The sequence below is a fragment of the Cyrtonyx montezumae genome, unplaced genomic scaffold, assembly GCF_038088225.1.
Source record: "Cyrtonyx montezumae isolate F1298 unplaced genomic scaffold, pur_monq_1.0 scaffold_3, whole genome shotgun sequence".
NCBI classification, from domain to species: Eukaryota; Metazoa; Chordata; class Aves; order Galliformes; family Odontophoridae; genus Cyrtonyx; species Cyrtonyx montezumae.
In genome coordinates, this window is record NW_027072034.1 from 65,129,592 (window position 1) to 65,152,485 (window position 22,894).

A 22,894-nucleotide genomic window follows, 5' to 3' on the forward strand; every position below is an offset into this window, starting at 1 on the left:
ATAGAGAAAACAGCAAGCAAAATATCTGAGTTTAAGACTTATCCTCTAAGAATGAAACGTGATGCAGAGCAGCAAGCTTTCTGGAAGAAGCTCTGAATTTTTTTTTGTTCCAGTTAATTTAGCTCCTGTGTTTAGGCAATGACCCTCTCTGTATTTTTTCTTTCTTCTTTCAAAGGGGACTTTTATCTGCTGTTGCAGATCTAGTTCAATGTGTTAATGGAAATCTGAAGTTGTACGTTAATAGCTGGCAAATCAGCTAACATTTTAGTGTTCTTCTCAGAGCATGCTGAGATGTCAAGCATTAAAGCAGCATTTTTTACAGCTTTGCCTCCCTACTAATTTATAAACTACAAAGCAAAAATAATTCACTAGTGAAAATGAGAGAATGGACCACATTGTACAGCAGATAAGTATGGAAACATTAATCGTAGGCTTTTATCAAACATTTTTATAGCAGTCAACACCCTACTGTTAATTCTAAAGCAACATTTGCTATTTTGACTTTATAAATTTAATTCCAGTTTTCCTATTGCAGTGGAATAGAAACTAGTTTTGTGAGTTGGAATTAAGCTTGGATACTGTGCACCATGAACACAGGTAAGTTGGGCCTTCGCAACCTTTCCATAAAGTCTACCCTAGGCTGCCTTAGTTGAAAAAACCTTGAAGAAAAACATCGTTTCATCACAGCACATCCAGAAAGAAAGATGTGAATGTATTTAGTTCTCCCTTGAGCATGAGACCAAAAATCCAAGTAATGCAATTAATAAAATTGAATAATTAATTCCCACTCTTATCCTTTAAAAATGCTCAGGCAAATTAGTATTTCAACAAACCCAATCTGACTACCTGTAGATGTGAAGGTGGAGTGCTTATATCCTCCTCTGCATGGAGTCAACCAGCTCCTTAATCCTTAACTAACCTTCCCTCACCCAAGCAGCTGGTATCAGACCTCAGTCAGAAGTAGGCATAGAGACAGGCATTTGAATTGTCGTCATTAAGTCAGGTTACCTTTACATCATCACCAGAGTACTAGAAAGTCTGCTGAGGAAAGAGTGCCATGTCGAACTGACAGAAAGAACTGTTCTCCCATCACTGCACTGCAGAACTACAAGGTTAGATCTCCCCAATTTTCTCATCGGAGAACAAACCTAGAGAAGTTTGTTTTCCTCCATGTCCTGCACACAACAGCCATAAAGCATACCCCTGGTCCTGGTCTCCCAGCCCTCTCAGCCTTAGCAATTCTATTTGCTACTGCAGAAAGCAAGGGCACAGTATCTACTCTAAGAAATATTAAGCGTTATCCCATTCATGTGTCATTTTTTCATCCTTAAGTGTCACAGAGAAGCTCCCTAATAGAATATTTTGATTACAACATTGAAATACATCTAGCTTTTAGTTCAAATACTTGATATTTAGTTGAAACATTTTTGCAGACAATTTTGCAAGAAATAAGACCCCCTTTAAGAAAAGAATCCAACAAGTACTCATTACTTCAATCAATTAAGTCTTGGTTATGTTTTAATAACGATTTCTTGTTAAAAAGAAACTATGGGTTCCTTCAGGTTTATCATCATGGAATTTATAGCAATGTTGCTGAGGACAAAAGTTACTGACAATACCCATCTCAAAAAGCCATCTCAGTAAGTGCCAAACACATCCCCATGGGCCATGAGGGGCACATGATTATCCCAAGTCATAAACATAACTCAGCTTGAAGTTTTGAAAATCCTAGATAAAAGACAAGCTCCCTACTTGTAAATCCCATCTCCCTATTGAACCTTATTGACTAACCTATAATCCAAGGCTCACTTCAGCTACAGTTAGCACTTATCTAGATTTGTGGCAACAGTAGCTGAATGTGTACAGTATATGTAAAAAGAACAAATGGAGGCACAAAGCCTGCTGTACAAAGTCCATTATGTTTTCATATGGTGACTTACAAGATATTGAATTCAGCAGAAAACACAGAGGAACATTCGGTGCAAACAAATGCGTAACATTCAACACTAACCAGAGTCCCAAAGACCAGTATGAGGCTAACAGAGGCCTCTGAAAGCAAAGTAATGGAGATATGGAGACTTAAAGAGGGAGAAAAATAATAACATGGCAGAAATCTGTGCAATTAATCAAAATATTCTACTGGCTTGATGATATTTTCCTGCTTGTATTATGAAGACAGGTTTTTGTCCTGAGCTTGTGTGAGCACATTGACTTTAGAGGCTGTGTAGTCAGCACACAGGAAACAGGCTGCTCCAGAACAAGCCCTAGAAATGCACTTTAGAATGTAGTCAATAGGGGCTAAAAGGTGTTACAATTTCCTGATCGCATTTTGATTCAAAGATGGTGTCAACTGACCCTTGTATCATTTAGACAGATTTTGATTGAGACCAGGTGCTGGTCATGTTTTAATATTTTATGTTACTGATGATGTTTTACTGAGTCAAGCTTGTGTCCATCCAGTCTAGTGAACATAATTTGTATTTCTGATGAGGCATCATTTTGTTTTTTTAAAGAATTGCTACTGTGATAAGATTTCAAAATTATGCTGCCTGTATTTATTGTAAAAGCAAATTACTATCTTCTCTCACAAGGTCTGTAATGCTGAAAACACACTGTTCTCTAGTTTACTCAGTACTCAGCTCACATATGTTGCCCAGCTCAAGCTTCAGAGCAGTTTAAGGAATTCAGTCTGCTACTGAATTTGCTATGAATATAATCTTTCTCTCTCTTTATTATCTTCATAGCTCAGTCTTTTGAACCTTGATTGATACATTTACTCCAAATCTCTTAATATCAAAGTCTGAATAGAAAAGAATAACTTATCATTTTATAACTTTTTTATGGATTAGGGTGTATACCTAGCTGCCATAAGAGTTTCTCTAAAGTGATGAAAAACAAAACAAAACAAAAAAAAAACACTTCTGAATTTTCTGAGTTCCCTTCAAGTGCTTACATAAATTATGAGAGTAATATGAATCAGTTAAGTAGCTGTGCTTCGGGGTTTTGTACAAGCAGATAAACTGTATGCCTGTCATATGGTCATTAGCAAATAGGCAAAGTTCCTTGAGAGGAACAGACTATCTTAAGCAACATTTGTCTATGAGACAGAATTTTTACAACACTTTCCACAATAAGTGATAAATTCTTAGGTATTTGTATATAGAAATAGTAGAGTCATAGAACAGAATTTGCCTCTTTTATCTATCATTTTATACATACTATCTGTTCTCTGTCAAACACAGACTGAGTAATCTATCTTCAGCTATTAACTATCTCATATCACATGAATCAGAAAAGGTGATGACAGAGGCACTCAGACACCTGCCAAACACCAACCACTGGAATTAATGCAACTCCTGCACAGAAAGAAAATGGGAAAAGATGGAAGTTGCAAGTAAAAATTACTGTATCGTACTGTTCATATTGAGATTTAGTGCAACTAAACAGAACACAAAGCAACATAAGACATATTTGTTCTAGTCCAGTCCAGGGATTCGTTATTTTCTTCTTTTGCCATGAGAAGTGGAGTTTTCACTTATATGCCAGCCTTTACTATTTATACTGTTGAGCTGCTAAGTGCTTTTGGGGACAGGAATTTGTCTGAGTTATTTCTGAATAACAGATGGCCTCAGAGCCATAACACCTACACTTTTACAAAACCAAGCAATCAGAAAGGGGACAGTTCTGTTTGTATGCTGGTGTTGTCCAGTGTTAATTTTATTATTAAAGATCATTACTGTAACTGCTGTTTCCCTTACACCTGGATTTTGCCATCTGGCTGAAAAAGAAATTAAAAAATAAAACAAAAAATTAAATGAAATCTGATAGTTTCCCTGCACATTGAAGTAAGATAGCCGGTAAGTAAAACAGGAAGTCAAAATGTCTACATATAAACACTGATGACAAGTATTGATCTGAATAGATTATTTTGGGGAGATTTATTAAAGCCAAGTAGTCAGAAGTTCTGTCCTCAGAATTTGCACTGTTCTAGGTCATGGGAAGATGGAAGCTATGGTTTCTCATCCTACAAAAGATGGGTTAGTAATTCACTTGTTGGTTAAAGTGATGGAAGAATCTGTATTCCCCAGAGCAGACAAGTCAGCTTGGATTTTCAAAATCAGGAATGTGGTATTTCAGTCACTAGCTTGTTCCTTTTATACTTGAAACTAAAACATTCGTCCTCAGAAAGGCTGCCATCTTCCCTAAGCAGTAACAGGCTTATTCACTTCTTTCACAAATAAAATAAGTTATTTCTCATCATTAGCTCCTCAGCACTGACACACATGGCATGCTTCTAACAGAGTTGCAAAGTAGCTTGATTTCTCAGTCTCATTGGAAGCTAAACATTTTACCATCCATAATTGCCATGAGAGAATCAATACAAGGTAAGTGTGTTCTACTGGGAAAGAAATATCCATTTCTATAAAACAATCAAGTTGTATCAATTTTGCTGGTTTGCATGATATGTCAGTATTGAAGAAAAAGAAAAAAAAAAAAGTTAATTATTTCCTGAATACTTCTCTTTTCACCCCAGTCAAATCACTAAAGCTCTGACAGTTTTCTTCTTGTTAAAGTGAAAAATACGTATTTCTTGGCATCAATTCTCTTTCACATTATAAATTAAAAACCCAAGATGTATTTAGCTTTTCCTGTAATAACTTTTGTCTTCCTTCTGATCATGTGAACTTTATGAGTATATATCATAGAACTGATCATGGCTGACAGCCACTTGCTTGTATAAGGAGCCAGTGCACTGCATCACAATACTCAGGGGTTCATCATGTGTGCAAAGCAACAATGCAATTGCCAAAACAACCCCCTAAAGTTTGCAACTTGACTCCCTTTTTTTCCATGTTAAGAAGGAAGAGTCTAGTATCAGACCTAATTTTACCCCTTTCTCTCTTTGATAGGTCTAGCAATATTGTCACTGCAAGCAACCGGCTTCTTGGCCCCAGTGCGCATGGTGAGGACAATGCCAACTGAGCACTGGCATCCACAGAAGTAAATTCAGGAGGAGATTGGTATATCATAGCATAAAGATTTCAGGAAAGCTCCATCTATTTCAAACATTTCAGTGGTTTAACAGAAAGGCTGAAGTACTGACAGAGTCACTCTGGCAAGAAAGCTGGCAAATTAAGTCTCTCCATCTGTAGTTTTCAGTATGGCTGAAAACCAAAAAAGATTTCCTAGATAATGTTAAGACAGGTATAACATAGCAGCTAGTAAGTCGTTCTTAGCAGTGTGTGAAATAGACCTGACAGAAACTGTAGGGTCTGAATAGCTCAAGCTTCATGTCTGCCAGTCTAGGAGTGTAGAGTATACTGATTTCCCTACCAGCAGACATTTCCATAATATACATCAGCAGATTCCTTCAACCAGATTTCTCAGAAGCATAAATTTAAGTACTTTGGAGAGTTTCTGCTCACTGCTCATTTCTCATTTTTGTCTCTAGAAGGGAATTGCTCATAAATCTTTAATCATTAAAATACCTCTTCAATCAATATCCACAGCATGCCTATCTACTCTCTTATTCTTTCTCATGTAAGTGTATTTTCATGAATTTGTTACCAAGAGACATGGATTTATTTATATAAAATTTAAACATGGATGTGAAATTATATTCATTTCCTTGTTTCATGGACTTAAAATTTCCTATGGTGGATCAGCTTACAAGCATCTCCATATAAGAGTGTAATACAGTGCTGACCTTCTTGCAATAGTCTCACAATGAAAAGATTTAACAATAGAAAAGCTTTTGCTCATTCATCTTCTGTTCAAAAACATGGGAAAAAACATTCCATATGAGAACTTAGAACTGTTTATAGTTCACTTTGGGCAAAGATAGAAAGGACCTTCATAAGGAGGGGAAAAAAATGCCTATTTTTCCTTTTAGGGTGAAATATCATTTATTATAAAGCTAAATTGGGTAAAGCATAACTGGTTATTTCACATCACATGTATGCAACACTAAATGGACAAACTGTTGATACATTCAACACAATTTGTCTCACCTGACTTTACTAACTCACAAAGTAGCTGCCAGTATCTGAGTTGCCTCACTAACCACCCTGTAGAGACAACTGAAAATAATGAGTGTGTTCCTAGAGTGTGTCTGCAGCATTTTCAAGACCTATGTTAAAATGATATATCACATTCTAAAAATCTATTTTTTTTCCTTCACCGTTTATAAAGCAATTTTAAAATTATTAGCTGTATATTACATCTACATTTAGATGTTAATTACAGAGTCATACCAACTTTTTAGTTAGAATTCATTATTTCTTCAGACTGCTTGGAGCTGAAAGTCCTACTGTTTGTCAGTGAAGGGACTTCATCAAGAGGCTCCAAGCATTTTGGACTACTGAATGGCTAGTATGAACATGGGAATACTACGTAGAAGTGACTGTTATTTCTTATATCATACATAGATAGCACATTCTTTTCAGATCCAAGAGTGATTGGAGAAGGTCATCATGAGAATTAGTCTTAAAACTCAAATAGTGCTGTAAATTTAGAGAACACCGAAGCATGTTTTCCTGCAAACAGTTTATAAACCCAAAGTTTCACCTTCACACTATCAGGTCTGAACTATAGAGAAGTAAACTCAAGGTACAGAAAATAACTTCAACAAGGAAAGAGACTATTTTGAACCAAGCTGCTGCACTGAACTCTGACACAGAAGTCCAATTCCTCAAACTGATTTAACAACTGATGAAACGCATATATTTCTACTCTGCTGAGGAAGAACTCCTTCACCATCATGCATTTCAAGTCACCAAAACTATGATCTCAACACAGTCATAGTAGTTTACCTGAAACATGCTGTCTCTGATACAGGTTGGAAGGGACTTTACAGATCATTCAAAATTCCCTGCCACAATCAGGGCTGCCACTCACCAGCTCAGGCTGCCCAGGGCCCCATCTAACCTGTCTTTGAGTGCCCCCAGTGATGGGGCGTCCACAGCTTCTCTTGGCAAACTGTTCCAGCACCTCATCACTCTCTTAATAAATATTTATTCCTTATATCTAATCTAAATCTTCCTTATTTTAGTTTAAAACTACTACTACATCTATCACAATACTGCATGATAAAGAGCCCCTCCACATCTTTTCTCTAGGCTCCAATGAGCTTTCTGCTCTACAAGCTGAACAAGCCCAGCTCTCTCAGCCTTTCTTTATACCAGAGGTTCTCCAGCCTTTCAACTACCATTGTGGCCCTCCTCTGAACTCTTTCCAACAGCTCTGGATCTTTGTTGTGATGGGGTCCTGAGGCCTTCTTTTCATATTATGTAACTTCTTTCCTAGGAGCAAGAAGTATTTAACAGAAACATGTATCTGTATCCAAGAATCATCATTTCCATTTCAGAACACTCATCACTGACTAATTACCAAGAAGACATTTCTCAAAATAGGTGCATAAAGAAAGAATTGATAAAGGAGTCTATGGACATTGAGCACCCAACTTCCTTTGCTGTTCTCAAAGTCTCAGCAGTAGCAGTTACCCAAAAAAGTATGTTTAAATCATCCCAACAAAAAGATCCTGTACCATATGGATATGCTTTTCCATTAAAACCTTTCCTGTTATGGAACCAAATGCTAAGCATTCACAATTCTGTGTTAATTACAGAACAACCACGTGTACCTTTTCTAGCTAAGAGTAGCAGCATTCTTTCTCACAGTACTTCTTCAAGTTCTGAGCTATCAATGTAGCTTAAAAATAACAGTCCATGTTACTAAGAACATCAAAAAGTTTCATCAACCACAAATACTTAAAGCCTCACAGACAAAACTCAGGTGTAACAAGTAGGCCAAGCCAAGTGACCTGAATTAAATTTTGCCTTTGAAAAAGGATTTATCAGTTCATGGATAGTCAGTTCAATAGCTTCGAAAGTACTTCATAATATTTATGACTTTCTCAAATGGGATTATGAGCTGTGTGAATTAAAACATCTACATCCTTGAGGGTATGTGAACCAAACGAGCCTACAGTTTAGTGGCAACTTTTGTTTTGGAATCCAATAAATGTTTTACTTAATTTAGGATTTTATATATCCAATTACTTTTACACCATAATACTGTACCACTTAATCTGCTACTGATACATTGCCATAGTGAAGAAAAAAATGTTAAAAGCCACTGAAATACAAAAGTACAGAAAACGGCAGTCATTGAAGTATAATGCCTATGATTAATACATAGGCTGTTAAATGATTAGTAATAAGATTAGCTTGCATCTTTCCTGCCCAATAGATACTTAAAGTAATTGCATTTTGCAAACTGCATTATCATCACTCCACGTTCCTCATGATGTCATGAGGCAGCAAGGCAGACTCAGCAGTTTCCCCATAGCTGCTTTAATTCTTTTCTCTGACCATCAGTTATCTGGCAGCACGAGCTACTCTGACACAGGGGCTGTGAGCACTCCTCACAAAGCATCTCTCTAGCTGCATTAACAACTGCAAACCACTTGTATTACTTCTTCACAATTGTAAAATTAGAGATGACAACACCAAAATATGAACATCTTGATGCAAACAATCAACTTGGTGATTTGCCTAGAAAATAATAAAAAGCACATACTTTGAAAAAGAAATAGGAAAGTTTTAGCTAAGGAAGTGGCATTTTCAAAAGGTAGACTCTTCCTTCTGTGCCTTCCTGATGCTGAGGGCAAAATGGCTTTAATTTTTGCAACTGTTGCTAGGGCTGCAGCAGTCTTACCACAGTTAATGGGAATGTTTCCATAAGCTTCAACCAGCACTCAGAATAAGGTCAGGAACTTTTTTTTTTTTTTTTTAATGTCAGTGATACGTTTGGGGTGTTTTGCTGTTGTCGTTTTTTAATGTGTTTGGAAAACTGTGAGATTTCCCTTTTCTACACATTATGAAGATTGAAGCCTAAGTTAATCATTTTTCAGAAACTGACCTGCTTAGAATGAAAGCTTGCAATTTTAAATGGAAGCCTGTTAAAGTCCAAGAGACAAACCAGACTGAAAAGAAGTGGGCAGCAAACACTGTCCAGTAATTCAGCAGTACTATATCTTTCTTGAAAAGTACATATCAATCACTGTACATCCATGTGCATGTGGCAGGAGAGGGTGGGGTCCATGTAAGAAACAATGGGTCCTCCCCCCATATTGCAAACACATTGACAGAGGCATACTGAGTATCTTCAACTGTTATTGTATGGGTCCTCTTTACCTAATGAATACAGATTCAGCTAATATATCTAATAAGACACAAATGGTTCCTTCCAAAGTGGCTTTAAATCCTCTCCTGTATTAAATTAACCAAGCATTACCTAGAATAATCTAGTGGCATTAGACTGATTGCATGCTTTGAATACTGCAGTCTGTATTCTGTCCAAAACCTGAAGTCTTATACACATCTAGGTGGTATGTGTGTTGTATGCACTCTTATAAGCTGGAGCTCTATTAAGTTTGCTGCCTATGTCACTTAAGTGCAGAAGATCTGGGTAGAAGATTAAGCGACAGGCTTTCCTCAGCCACACATGGACTCTTTCACCAAGAATACTAATGCAAAATGCAATCTCATGGATCAGCAATCTTCACTGTTCCTTACAAACAAATTGCAGTATAGTATTAACATAAATTGTTAAACAAAGAGCTTTTCTGTATTGTATATGACTACATAATTTACATTATAACAAAGGTGGACGAAATACTTCTGGGTACACACTAGGCAGGAAAGCTTTTTCTAAATGTTTGCAGCAGTTCTACTTAGCTATTTTTTCTTGATAGTTTCACACACACACACACACACACACACACAGAGTACATCTGTTGTGCACATGAGCTTGTTTCAAACAAGACATCACTGGAATGGTCGGTGACTGTACTCCATCAGCAACTAAGAAGAAAACTGCCTGAAATCAGAAACCTAATCCCAGATATGAAAATCCCCACAACAAACTTTCCTTGACATGTTGCCATTGCAGTCTCTGTGACAGCTCATTTAAATAACTTGCACTGTTCAGCAATAGGTTTATGAAGATGCATTTTTACCTGCACATGCAGAGATTTGCACACAACTCATTAACAAGTGTAACCAGGTGTCTAAGTCTTTGCTTCAAGATAGATGTAAGGATTTCCCTGTGCACCCAGCATGCCTCCAGAAGCCTGTTGGCTTTGCCTTGGAAGATCTGACCCACAGCCATTGAAGATTGCCTCTTTGCTACATTTTGCAGCTTCTCGGCATCTGCATGCTGGAAATGCACAATGGGATCCTGCAGCTTTTAACTAAGCTTAATCTCATACACATTTCCGAAGTAATTTCTGTCCTGGCAAAACTCTGGATAGACCCACACATAACAAAACTACTTGTGTCGTGTTCTTAAGTTTGCTTCTTCCTCCCACTTGTGTTATAAAGAGAAGAAACACTCCCGTGTGGCCGCAAACATCTCACGGCCCTTGTTTCTCAGCGACACCGCAGCGTTGCCACGCTCTCCAGTCCCACGGACAGAACAGAGCTGAGTTACCGCCGGCACTCATTCACAGCAACAAAAATCTGCCTGCTCAAGGCAACACCGTGGCGGCACTAACTGCCTTGCGGCTGCCGCAGAAGTTTGGTAGCGGAACTTTGCCTCCCGTCGGTTCTCATCCCCGCACCCGTTCCCTCTACTCACCGCTGAGAACGCGCCCGCCGAGCGCTCCGCTCCCAAACAGCGCGGCTGCCGCCAGCACCGCGGCCAGCCGCAGCCCCAGCCCCATGACGGCGGCTCCGCGCCGAGAGTCCGCGCTCAGGGCGAGCCGAGCACCGCGCGCATTCCGGGGAACAGCCGACCGCTCTCTCCTCGCCCCGCAACGCTGCCCGCCGCCGCCTCCCCGTCGCTATATACCTTTACAGGCGGGGGCCGGGCCGGGCGGGAGGCCAGCACCGCCCCCCGGCCCCGAGAGCCTCACGGTGCCAGCTGCGGGGCCGCCCGCACGCGGGTCGCTCTGCAGTCGTGTGCGGGTGCTGAGTCGTCGGGGCGGTCGGCGAGGGTGGCCGTGCCTCAGCGACAGCCTGACCCGTCAGTGTACTGCAGCAATTAGGGGCTTTGTAGGTCTTCTGATGTGTGTTTCCCCTGACAAGGGTAGAAACATGCTGTTTCCAACTTGAATATGTAACTAACTCTACATATATGCAAGTGCATAAGCTGGAAAGTCCCCTTTCCTTACTGCCCTAAGAATATAGCAGCATCAAAAGCACATTACTATCACTCTTAAAGCATGCCACGGTAACTCTTCTGGACCTGTTCTCAGGACTGCTTCAAAGACCTCCAGACCCATGTTGTCAAGGGCTTTTTTTCTGTAGATATATACCTGTAGATTTCTGAAGACAGATAACTCTTTCCAGGCACCAATCTTCTACTTGGACTCCAGTGAATGTCTTAGATAGATTACCATCAAGTTTTATGGACATCTTGCATGCAAAGTATTTGATGGTTTGCCAGTCAACTTCATCTTTCTCAGAACTCAGCTAGATACCATATATATACTTGTCATATCTATAAGTTATTTTCCCTCTGGATGTTTATAGCCAGGTTGTGAAGTCAATACATCTCAGATTACTATGGATTTTAAAATACTTGATGGATTTCCTAGTTGCTTTAAAGCTACCTGAGATCAGTTTCCCACTGAAAAAAAAAAAAAAACCCAAGAAAAACAAGAAAAAATAAAAAAGAAAAAAACACCACATGAAGTATATAAACAGTAATGGAAAAATGTTTCCAGTTCTGATGTGTTTTTCTACAAACTTTTTCTACTTAATAACAGAGTTGTTTGTTTGACTGATGAGATTCGGTTTTCCATGTGGATTTTAGGGTTCGAAGCCAATAACTATTGTTTTCTAAATCTATAAGTACATTGAGCAATAATCTCAAAATGGTCATTCTGAACAAAATGTTCTGGAATAAAATTATTTAAGATGAGAAATAGTGTTGCCAGCAGGAGGAGGGAAGTGATTGGAACCCTGTCCTCAGCTCCAGTGAGGCCACACCTTGAGTACTGTTTTCAGTTTTGGACTCCTCATTATAAGAAAGGCATCAAGGACCTGTAGTGTGTCCAGAGTAAGGCAACAAAGCTGAGGTAGGGTCTGGAGCACAGGTCTTATGAGAAACAGCTGAGAGAAGTGTGATTGTTCAATTTGGAGAAGAGGAGGATCGAAGGAGACTCTGTAGCTCTCTACAATCACCTGAAAGGAGGTTGGTGGGGTTTGGACTCTTCTCCCAGACAACAGTGATAGGATGACAGCTAATGGCCACAAGTTGAATCAGAGGAGGTTCAGGTTGGATATGGATGTGATGTGATATTGGGAAGATTTATTGTTAATATTTCTTTTCAGAAAGAGTGGAAAGGCACTGGCACAGGCTGCCCAGGCAAGGAGAGTGATGGAGTCACCATCCCTGGAGGTTTTCAAGAAACATGTAGATGTGGCACTGAGGGACATGGTTAGTGGGCATAGTGGAGGTGGGTTTGTGGTTGGACTACATAATCTTAGAGGTCTTTTCTAACCTTAATGATTTCACGATCTCCCTGGTATTTGATATTCAACCATTTCCTCATGTTAGGTTGATGGTAGTAGGAAAAAAAAATGTAACAAATAAAATGAGTATTTGGGGGTGGGACTGGGGAGGGAAAGTATGGTATTCACAGCCTTTTAGCCTCAGATGTTTGTAACCTACTCCAGTGTTGCGGATAAGAGAGAGTTCAAGTTTCACTGTATTTGGATTCCAAGTGATATCCAATCGAAAGAAGTGGGAAAATAAGAAAAATGTTAAAAGTTTTCCAAAGTGTAAACTCTCTTTAGTGTCATGGAAATAACATTCGGGTAGTAAGAAATTAATTCCTCACGCATGTTGGTGAGGAAGACATAGACACCATAGACAGCAGAAATGTCTTACTCCTTTTCCTCAGACTGTTTCAAAATTTTTTTAAATGATCAGTTCCTAAAGCAAAGCTGGAAAGAAATACAATTGCACAGCTAAAGAAGCTCTCCAGGCACGCACACCACCATCTCTTTTCCAGTGGAATTGTGCATAAAACAAATTCTTTCTTTAATAAATTATGCAGCATTTTTTTTCAACTTGCTTTATGTGGGTTTACTAGCCAAGATGCAGTGACAGTTCCTGGCTTTCTACTGATCTGTGCAGCACTTTTCATCATGCGGATCTCCTGGAAAACAAAAATTAACAAATAAGCATATGGACACTTGTGTTGTGAAACTGCAGTTTTGTAGTTTTTATCTCTGGAAACTTTCCAGGCTCTTCATCTTACCTGCAGAGACATGCTCTGTTTTCTACTGCAGAAAGAGAGTACCAAGCATTCTGATACTACGTAGAGGAGTTTTCCTTACCAGTACCGATTCATACCAGCTGAGGAGGTACCTACTGATCTGTCTTCCTCTCCCTGTCTCTTTCGTAGTTGAAGTATATTCCTTTTCTCAGGAGAGGATAATTCAACTTTCAGTTAAAAATAATTGATTCCCAGATCAATTATAAAGAGAAATAATTGGTTGCTCATTGCTGGGACCAGGTTTATGGTCCATATAAAGCCATCATTCTGTTGATACTCTGGTTTCATCCTTGGTATACGCCCCATCTCAGAATTGTGTACAAATGTAAGATGCTCAAGTAAGTGACCAGCCTAGAATTTTAACAAATTGTTCTGATTGTATTACAACACACACACACACACACAAACAAACAAACAAACAAACAAACAACAACAACCAAAAAAAAAAAAAAGGTTATTTCAAGGCTCTGGTCATCCAGGACATATGCATCCAGGACATATGTAACTTCAGTTCACTGAAAGTTGGGATAAAGTTTATAATGATTATTGCAACATCCTAATTTCTTTTCATCTATGAAAGAGCTCTTTGAAAGGTAGACTGTCTTTTTGTCCAGAGTCACTATTTTGCTGCGTTGCAGGGTTTTATTTCCTAATCTAGGGAAAACTACGTAGGAAAGAGGATATCTTAGCTGAAGATAAAGCTTTCAGAATATTACTATCTTTGAATCAAAAGTAGGCATCTTTCTGAAGTAAATTTTACTCTAAGATAATTTAGACTAAAAGTACAGATAAAGAGTCTGAGACAAACTAGACTAAAGATAAATAAATGTCTTATCACAGAAGAAGATGGGTAGGCTTGTGTGCTTTTATTCCAAAAGGTGGTTACGTCATTGGGTAGAAGGTGTATTTATCCTATGAATTTGTGATTTAATATGATCTTTATATGATAGCATTTTTACTGCTTTCTCAACACTTTAAAGAGCAGATTTAACCATTTTTTTAAAAAAAGTGTACTGTTTAGTAGCACTAATCAATTTTCAAACAAGCCTAGAAAGGGAAAAAAGGAAGACATATTGCAACAATTATCCTTTGAGGTGGCTTGTGAGTTCCTCTATTTCATCATTAACCAAAGTGGTAGTGCTCTATATTTCATTCTCTTGCAGTACTGTTTAAAATAAGAGTTACAGCTGTAAACTGTTCATTTCTTGTTAGTGATTATCTTCATTTTCTTCCTCATTTTCTCACTCGAATCTAATTTTTTTCTGTCATTTGCCCATGATCCCAGATGATGCAGTTTCTATAGATGTCCAGTTTACAATTTGAAGAAGGAGGAGATAAGAGTTTTGTACAATAGCTTGCATACAGGTAATTTATTAAATAACATTGCTAGAGCTCTATCAATTTCATATCCAATTGGCTTCCAAAAACAATTTAAGCTACTTAGCTTCTCCTGCCAATTTTCTCGGTTCTGTAATAATATATTTTTAAAGCTTTTTTTTTCTTTTTGATATTGTTATTCTTTTGTTATGGAATAGTGTTCAGCACAGGTCCTAAAAACATTTGAAAAGTTTTTAAGATCTACCAGAGTAAGGAAGGGATTTTAGAAATTTTAAGTTTCGTTCACATCCCTTCAGTAGCATGTGAGGTACCATCCTGCCTTGAAGTTGATGCAAGTCAAAAGAAAGAGGAGCAGAAAAGGAGGGAAAAAATAAAATGTACTTCATTTGCTATCCAAGTGTCTAAAAACATATATCTATTTTTCACAATGCAGTGCCACTTGGAAATTCCCAAGTACCTGTAAACAGCACTTTGAATAACTGGGGACAATGAGGAAGTTTGAGTTATGATACGCTGTGCCCAGTTTGAGGGGCACTGCTCCCTCATTAATCTACCCAGCTCTGAAGCCTGCTAATTTGGTGCTAACTCAGGAATTTCTGCATAGTGCTGCACTGCACTGTGTAAAATACCATCGTGGTTGCACATGCAGTGCAGCACAACTGACAGTTACACCAAGCTCTGCCAACATGCACCAAAGTAATTTAATTTCCTTCAATTATAATCCATTTATATATAACATATATCAGAAAAAAAAAAAGAAAAAAAAAACCTTTTAGATAAGCAGGCTCTCTTAAAGGCCGCGGGATATTTTTAATGTACTAGCACAAAACTTGCTAGTTCATACAATTTTTAAGCATTCTTAAACGGTGATATCTTGTATCTACTAATGTAATGCACTTTTTTTTCTCCTTAAAATTCCATGAAAGCTAATTCTTCAGAAAAATCTTCAAGGCTACTGTCATAATTTATTAATATTTTTTTGTTGTTTTAAATCAGAATAATCGGTAGGATGAAAATTAATGAAGCCCAGTTTTCAAATCAGATGCAAAATACTAACTCTAAGCAGAATTTCCATCTCAGACTGAGAGTATATCTTGTTTTCAGTACCAAAATGAGCACTTTGACAGCTCTTGAGTTTTATTTTGAGTATGTGTTCAAGGCAAAGAGGTAACTGAAAAGTGTTGTTAGAAAATTTGTCTTTGAGGATAAAAATAGTGATTCCTCTGAATTCACAGCTGAATTAAATCTCTAGCCACTGACTTCTTTGTCCTCTCGGACAAGGAAGAAGCAAGTGTGCAGCAAGTACTCAGCTTCAGAGTCCCGGTGGCTAGAAATCCTAGAGGAGATTGTTACAAATCCTTCATTTAACACAAGCTTCTTTACCTGGCTTGTCTGAATGAGAACTTAAATTCCAATTAGTGTTGTTCATCAAGTATCATGTAGCAAACTGGGGCAGTAGAAGTATTGAGGTTAATTAATGTTGTGCTTTGTGTTTCTCTGTTTTCCCTGTGTTATCAGAAACAAAGACAAGACCTCATTCGGATGCTATAGGGTTCATACGTATATCAGATACCTTTATATAAGGCATGCCCTGCATGAAAGATGCACTGCACATTCCTTTTTGTTGTAACCCTAGTGGGTATCCAATCATAACTTTTGCTCATGTATTTTATCTAAATCTCTGTAGCTTGGAATTTTCTACAGACTTTATGGTAGTAAGTTAGGAATGTCATAGGATTCACTCTTGAAATTTCCAGACCTTGGTTTTACTGCTTACTCCAAAATCCGGTTTTGAGAACTACTGAGCAAGACAAGGTTGCTAGGAGTGTCCAGCAAACATCTTTGTGAATCAGTGATTACGTGAGAGGGAAGACAGATTTTATCTTGGATGTCTTCAGCCATGGTTTTATTTCCCCCTAACAGTTTTATCTGTTTAGTAAAGCACGACTACTAGGCAAACAGACTCATGCTCTTGTTCTCAGTTGCTTTCAAGCATTTTAAAAGAAAACGTGATTCAAAAGATTTAAAAGAAAACGTGATTCATGGATCTGCTCACCAATAAAGGTTGATGACTATTATGGATGCTCAGCAAAAGATAATGCCTGACAGTCTCCAGATCCTTATTTTACTGGTGGAACCTGAGCTGTGGGATGTGCTTTGCTGTATCCTCTTACTGGTGGAGGCATTTGGACCTCACAACTGAAACACTTTGTCTGGGCTCAGAGGAAAAGTGATTTCTGCAAATTAGTTTTGATAATATAGAGATGTTTACTTTTAAGCACTTCCTTGAAATATATTTTTCAGTTTTTCTCGGCTTTATCAATGCTTATTCTGTTCCTCTGCTCCTTATCTTGTTACCTTAATGCAGTAATTCTGAGAATGTTACTGTGTCTGCTTCAGTCTCACTCTAACACAACCTGTTCTTTGAGCATTTTTTCTTTGACTCTACTGATAACAAGGCCTGCAGTTTATACTCCTCCTGATAAATCGGAATTAAGCTCTATATGCCCTGTAATGCTGTGAAAAGAATTCTTAGTGCTGATCTCCTAATAGTAATGATATGACCACATGCAGAACACTGTTCCCTGCCATACCTTTCTTTTTCTTTCCACTTCACCAACAAGCCTTTTTTTCCTTTTTAGCATCTACTGCCTCCTAATGCTGAATCATGGAGTCTGACAATAGAGGAGACAAGTGGACTTAGGCAGCAGTGAATGGTAGAGATGTCTTTGTCCCCTTCTCTGAGAGGGACTTACTTTTTCTTTAGTAGAACAAGGGGTCTTGCCCATCAATATGTGTCTGCTTTTGTTCATGTCTCAGATTTTTAACAATCCAAGTAACTCTAATGCACTTGAGTAGAAGGAAAAGAAAGAAATATTTGTTTCACAGACTTGCTCTGCTTCTTAAACTGTTCTGAGCAAGTTGTGCAATTTGTTACTAAAATTTCTCAAAGAAATTGTAGTGCTGTATTATGAAGTTTGTTTTTCACCATACCCTGTATTTTCCAAGTAGAAGAGTAAAGAGCCAGTGTTGATTATGTCAATTTATAATCCCAAATCTATCTCATAAAAGTATGTGTTTCAGTCTGTTCCTCCTAGACTGGACAGGTCAGTCATATCTCTTAGTCATTCTACCTGGTGTGTTTGCCTTTGATGTAGAGAAAGTGAGACATGAGACTTTGCACGCTGTGTTAAAGCAGACCAAAATATGGTCCTAGTCAAACTAAATACACTCACTGTGGAAGAACATGGCTGTGTGTGCAGAGGTGATTTCTTACACCTCTGCTGGTTGAACTGTGTGAACTGTACATTAATGGAGGGCCGTGACCAAATAAAGCAAGAATGCATGAGCAAAGGAAAAGAGACATCAGAAACACAGATGAGCATAAATTGTCTTTTGTTGCTCCAGATGCTATTGCATTTGGTTGTCAGCAAATGACATTTCAAGATTTTCTTGCTTCATTTCTGATCCAAACACTCACTAGCGATAACAATATTACTTGGAAAAACTTCAATATAGAAATCTTGTTCCTGAGACAAAAATGCATTCTTTCTTTAATGGTCAATCCAAAGTTCCTTAGAAGAAGGCTCACACAGAAAGGTTACCTTACAATGGAATTGTGTATTTATATTAGTATTTCTCAATCTTGCTTGAACTTCCAGGTTGGCAAGACCTAACTGTTTAAGACACAAGCTAAGTAACAAATTGCTTAATCTCTAACCTACAGTTCCTTATTAGTCTTTCAAAGATTGGTAGCTTGGAATATTACATTGTGTCTGTGCTCATGACATCCTCATGTGCTGTCAAATGATTTGATCTTCTGTCACTTGAGTCCAAGTGTCCACTAATAAAGAGCTCTGCTCTTGTCCAGGAAAGGATAATTTTGATTATATGGTTTCTCTGGCCCAGCCTTTAGAAGACAGGCCAAGATCTCTCAGGCTTAGTCTACTCTGTGGTCTAATAGCATACAGGAACCTCAGAAAACTGTAGGATAACAATTAAGGACTTCACATATAATGGTTTAGATCTTTACTTCCTCTCTATGAGAAGACTCCCATCATCTGGGTTCTCAGGCTTCAGTAACGAGGATTAACTGTTACTCGTACTTGTACCCTTGTTCCCTTTCTTCCCCTTCATTCACCCCAGTCCACCCACACATTTCCTGCACACTATTGTCCTTCATTGCCCTAACCTTTTTCCAAACAGAAGTCCTGCCAAGAAGATACTCTTCCAAGTTGTCCCTTGCTGGAGGTAGTAGGGGTGGTGGCATGTGCTCTGCTTGTAAGATACACCTTACTGGTTCAGCTGCTGGCAATTGGATCCCAGAATAGATGGTCCGCAGCTTTTCTGCCTGAGCAGACCACGTCAGACTTGTGTACCTTTGGGCCTTTTGTGGATATATATAGTTTGTAATTAAAATGTTTCTGTAATGAAGGTGGGTTGCTTGTATAAGTAGAACTCGAGAAAGAGGAAGGGTTGTGGAGAGACAAACACTTGGAATTCAACTGTCAGCCACAGAAAAAAAGCAAAACCATCAATAGCACAGACTGTTTATTTCAAGCACACCTAACCTTTGGTTCTCTGATTAAGCAAAATGCTCAGTATTTGCACAGTATGATGACCACCTATGATTTGTATTTTTCATTTCTGTATCTATGATGTTCTCTACCTTATTTACAGTCTTTTTAGCATTTCATTTGAAATATGAGACGTGGTTCATTGATGTCATCTAATTCTTTTACTAGAATCAAATATGTAGTGATGCTAACGCTCTGAAAGATCCTAAGCCTATTGTCCTATTACTAAACCTAATATGTGTCTCTAAAACAATTATGTCCGTGGATTTGTTCTCTTGAACTATAGGTGGTAGTGTTTTTCAGACAAAATGTCTGTTAAGGCTACCTAAATCTTGGAGGATTACTTCTGTAATAAGGGGTAACATGGTCATAGATCTCTCATCAATTTGGAGAACTACCATGGCTTCATAACTTTCTGTAATTCAGATGGTGGTAATAGGGTGTCAGTGACTTCTCACTGTTTCATTACTTTAATTCCTGGAGAGCTGGGATTAATTCAGTTTCAGTTGTCAAGTGTTTCGCTAATTAGACTCTGCAGCTATAAGATGGCTGATTCAGCAGGAAGCAGAATTCATTTTCTTCAAGACACACTGGTATTTCTTTTCACTAGCTAAGCTATCCTGTGATCCTCCCTATGTTGCAGAAGCAGGATTGCCAAATATAACTATGGTCCTTGCATTCTCAATGAGATCTGATCGATACTGGGGATGCCAGGATCTCTGTAGATTTGGCTCTCATGCTTCTGTCTAAAACTGAGATTTGGCAAGTAGTACCATCTGATCATGCAGCTTACTCTAAATAGATTTGTTTTCCTTCTCTTTTCTTTCTCTTTTCCCTGCAAATTCTTACAGTTAATCGTTTAAATAAATAAATAAATAAAGACAATAAAAACCAATCCCCACAATACACCCTGCAGCAACTTATTTAACAGATAACATACGTAGAATACAAGATCATCCTCTAGAAAGTCCCATCAGTAGGTTTTCTTTCATCTTTAAGGAAAAGAATGGATAATCTCATTAGGCTATGTTATTGATTTAAAGTCTCAATTGTATTAGGAGCGGAAGGTTTTGTTCAAGAGATCTGCTAATATCACCAGCACAAAAATAAATCCAGAAACTTAAGTAATGAGAATTCATTCCTGTATGAGAAAATTGATTAATAAAAGATTAAAAGAACTTTCTATAGCTTTACAGAAGGAAAGAGGATATGATTCTGTTCTTAGAGAACATTTGGCAAAGGTTACTTTTACAGCAAGAGGGTATAATACCCAGGATACCACAAAAAAAATTTTTTTTTAGACTAGTATTAAGCTAAAACAAATACTAGCATAGCAAGAATGCCAGTTACACTGGATACACTGTGTAGTAAGCTTGCATGATACATTACAGACTTAAAGTATATGGAATACCTTAAGGATATCTGCTCGTTAGAATGATTCTTGTCAAAATTTTTTGTGCAAGTTGACCCATGGCTACGTGGGTTTCCAAACATGAAATGCCTTCAGGTAACTAGGACTGAACACCAAATGACAGAATGTATCCGTGAGTGGATGGGATGGAAAATAGTTCATGTTTTCCTCAAGAGAATTCACTGTGGAAAACAAATTTGAAAGTTTATTTTTTCTCTGAAGACATCTGGTTGTTCTTCCGCATGAGATGTAAACCCTTTCTTTGTAGATTCTCCTTTCTTTGTAGATTCTTCTTTTCCTTCTCCATGGATTTTAACAGTTTGTTCTCCTGTCTTTCACTGAAGCTAACTAGTGCTATTCCCAATGTAACTATTCAATTTAATCCAGGGATTTAGATATCTTGTGTTTCTTTATTCCATGCATCTTGATAACCATTTATTGTTCTTCAGGCTAGGACTAGATTTCTCACAAAGGAAGATATTTCTATTTCCATACCTCATAATCTTTAACTAGTTGATTCTTTTCCTTTGGATACTGCTTTATACATTTTTAACCCTCCTCCATTTAAGCAGCTTTTATTCCACCAATGTTTGTTGTAGGAATTTTTCTACCCATGGTCCTCTTTCCTTTTAAAGAGAAAATGCTAATTACAGTATCTTTCTTTAGAAAAGCTCTGAAAGTTTTGAGAATATTTGCCATAAATGAAAGAAGAAAGTCATTTAGCATATACAAAATGTATGTTTCTGTTTTCTGAGAAGGAGAAAAATTGATGAAAACATTAAATGGAAAATATCTGAGTGCATGTGGCTCTTCCAGCTCCCTGATATAAAAAACATGAGAGTGTTTCTTAGTGAGATGGACAAAGGGAATGCAGCCAAGCATCTGTGCTGGAACTGTCCTAGAAGTGGTGGCCTTAGTTGTCAATAACTGTCAATAGTTATGTTGTGGGGCCTAATGATCTCAGGAAAAGACTGGATTTGATCTGAATGTTAAAAGCTTTCAATAAAAACCATATATGAGGTAAACTGCATGTACAGAAGGTACTGTATTTTTAAAAAATTACTAACCATGTTAAGGAAAATATAACAACGAGCCATCTTTTTAATCAATGAGAATTTGCAAAAGTTTGCAAGCATTGCTGTAGGAATACTGGACTGGAAATGGATTTTTTATTTTTTCTTGTTTCCCCTAAAGTGCTCTACCCCAATTGTCCATTCATTCTCCATCTTGAAAACACAGAATTTAAAAATGAATGGTTCTGTGTAGAAGGAATTAAACTTAGAAAGATTTTAGTATCTGAACAACCTAAATATAAGATGTTTGTTTGTTTGTTTGTTTGTTTTAGCTATAAACAAAAACTGAGAATTCTTTGAACATCCTATTTTGATCTCATGTGCATTGCAGATCCTTGGGGATCAATGAGAGACTTGGTGCTGTCTTGACTTCCTAAGACATATGAATCTTCTTTCTACAATTAACGTAAACACTATATCTCTTTGATCTAGGTTGATGTGATGTTGCTGAACTGTTTCCCAGGTAGCCATGACATCCTAGAGCATCCATGATTGTCCTGAGCCACATGAGCTGTCTCACTTTATGGAAATAAAAGTAAAGGAAGGAAGCTGACACTTAATTGTGTGGTCTCCTTTAATATGAGATAAGTATCTGGGAGTAGTGAAGTACCCGAAGTATGCCACAAATATCTTTGCTGATGCTCCCAGATGAAAATACATTATATGTATAGGCATGTTATGGTGAATGGAAGGAAGCTTTCTGGAAATTGATCTCTTCTTCTGTAGTGAATGTGAGTAAATTCATGACATAAATTTCACTTAAAAGGAAAAAGGAAAAAGAATATTTTTTATTAAAATTGGACAAAAAATGTTAACCTCATACTATTACCTGAAGAGTCTTACACTGCCATCTTCTGGGGGTACAGAGAAAAGAAAAAGTGTGAAATGAACCAAGTCAAGCTTAAGGAAAGCAACTAACTGTCTTTTCAACAGCTAGAAAAGCTCTTTACTGTCTTCTCAGATCAGCTTGCAGATTTTGGGAAACAAGAAGACTGTTGAACTCCATTTGCATCCTCTCAACTTCTAAATATTCCATACACTTACACTTCCGTTATTTTAACACTTTTCCATCCTTAGTCTTAGTAATCTGACTATGACATATATTCAAAGAACCAAAATGGTCTTTTTGCATCTTCAGGTTTTTATTAATATATTGTAGTAGTTACTATATAAGCTAACCGATGTAACTTTGGAGAAGTACTCT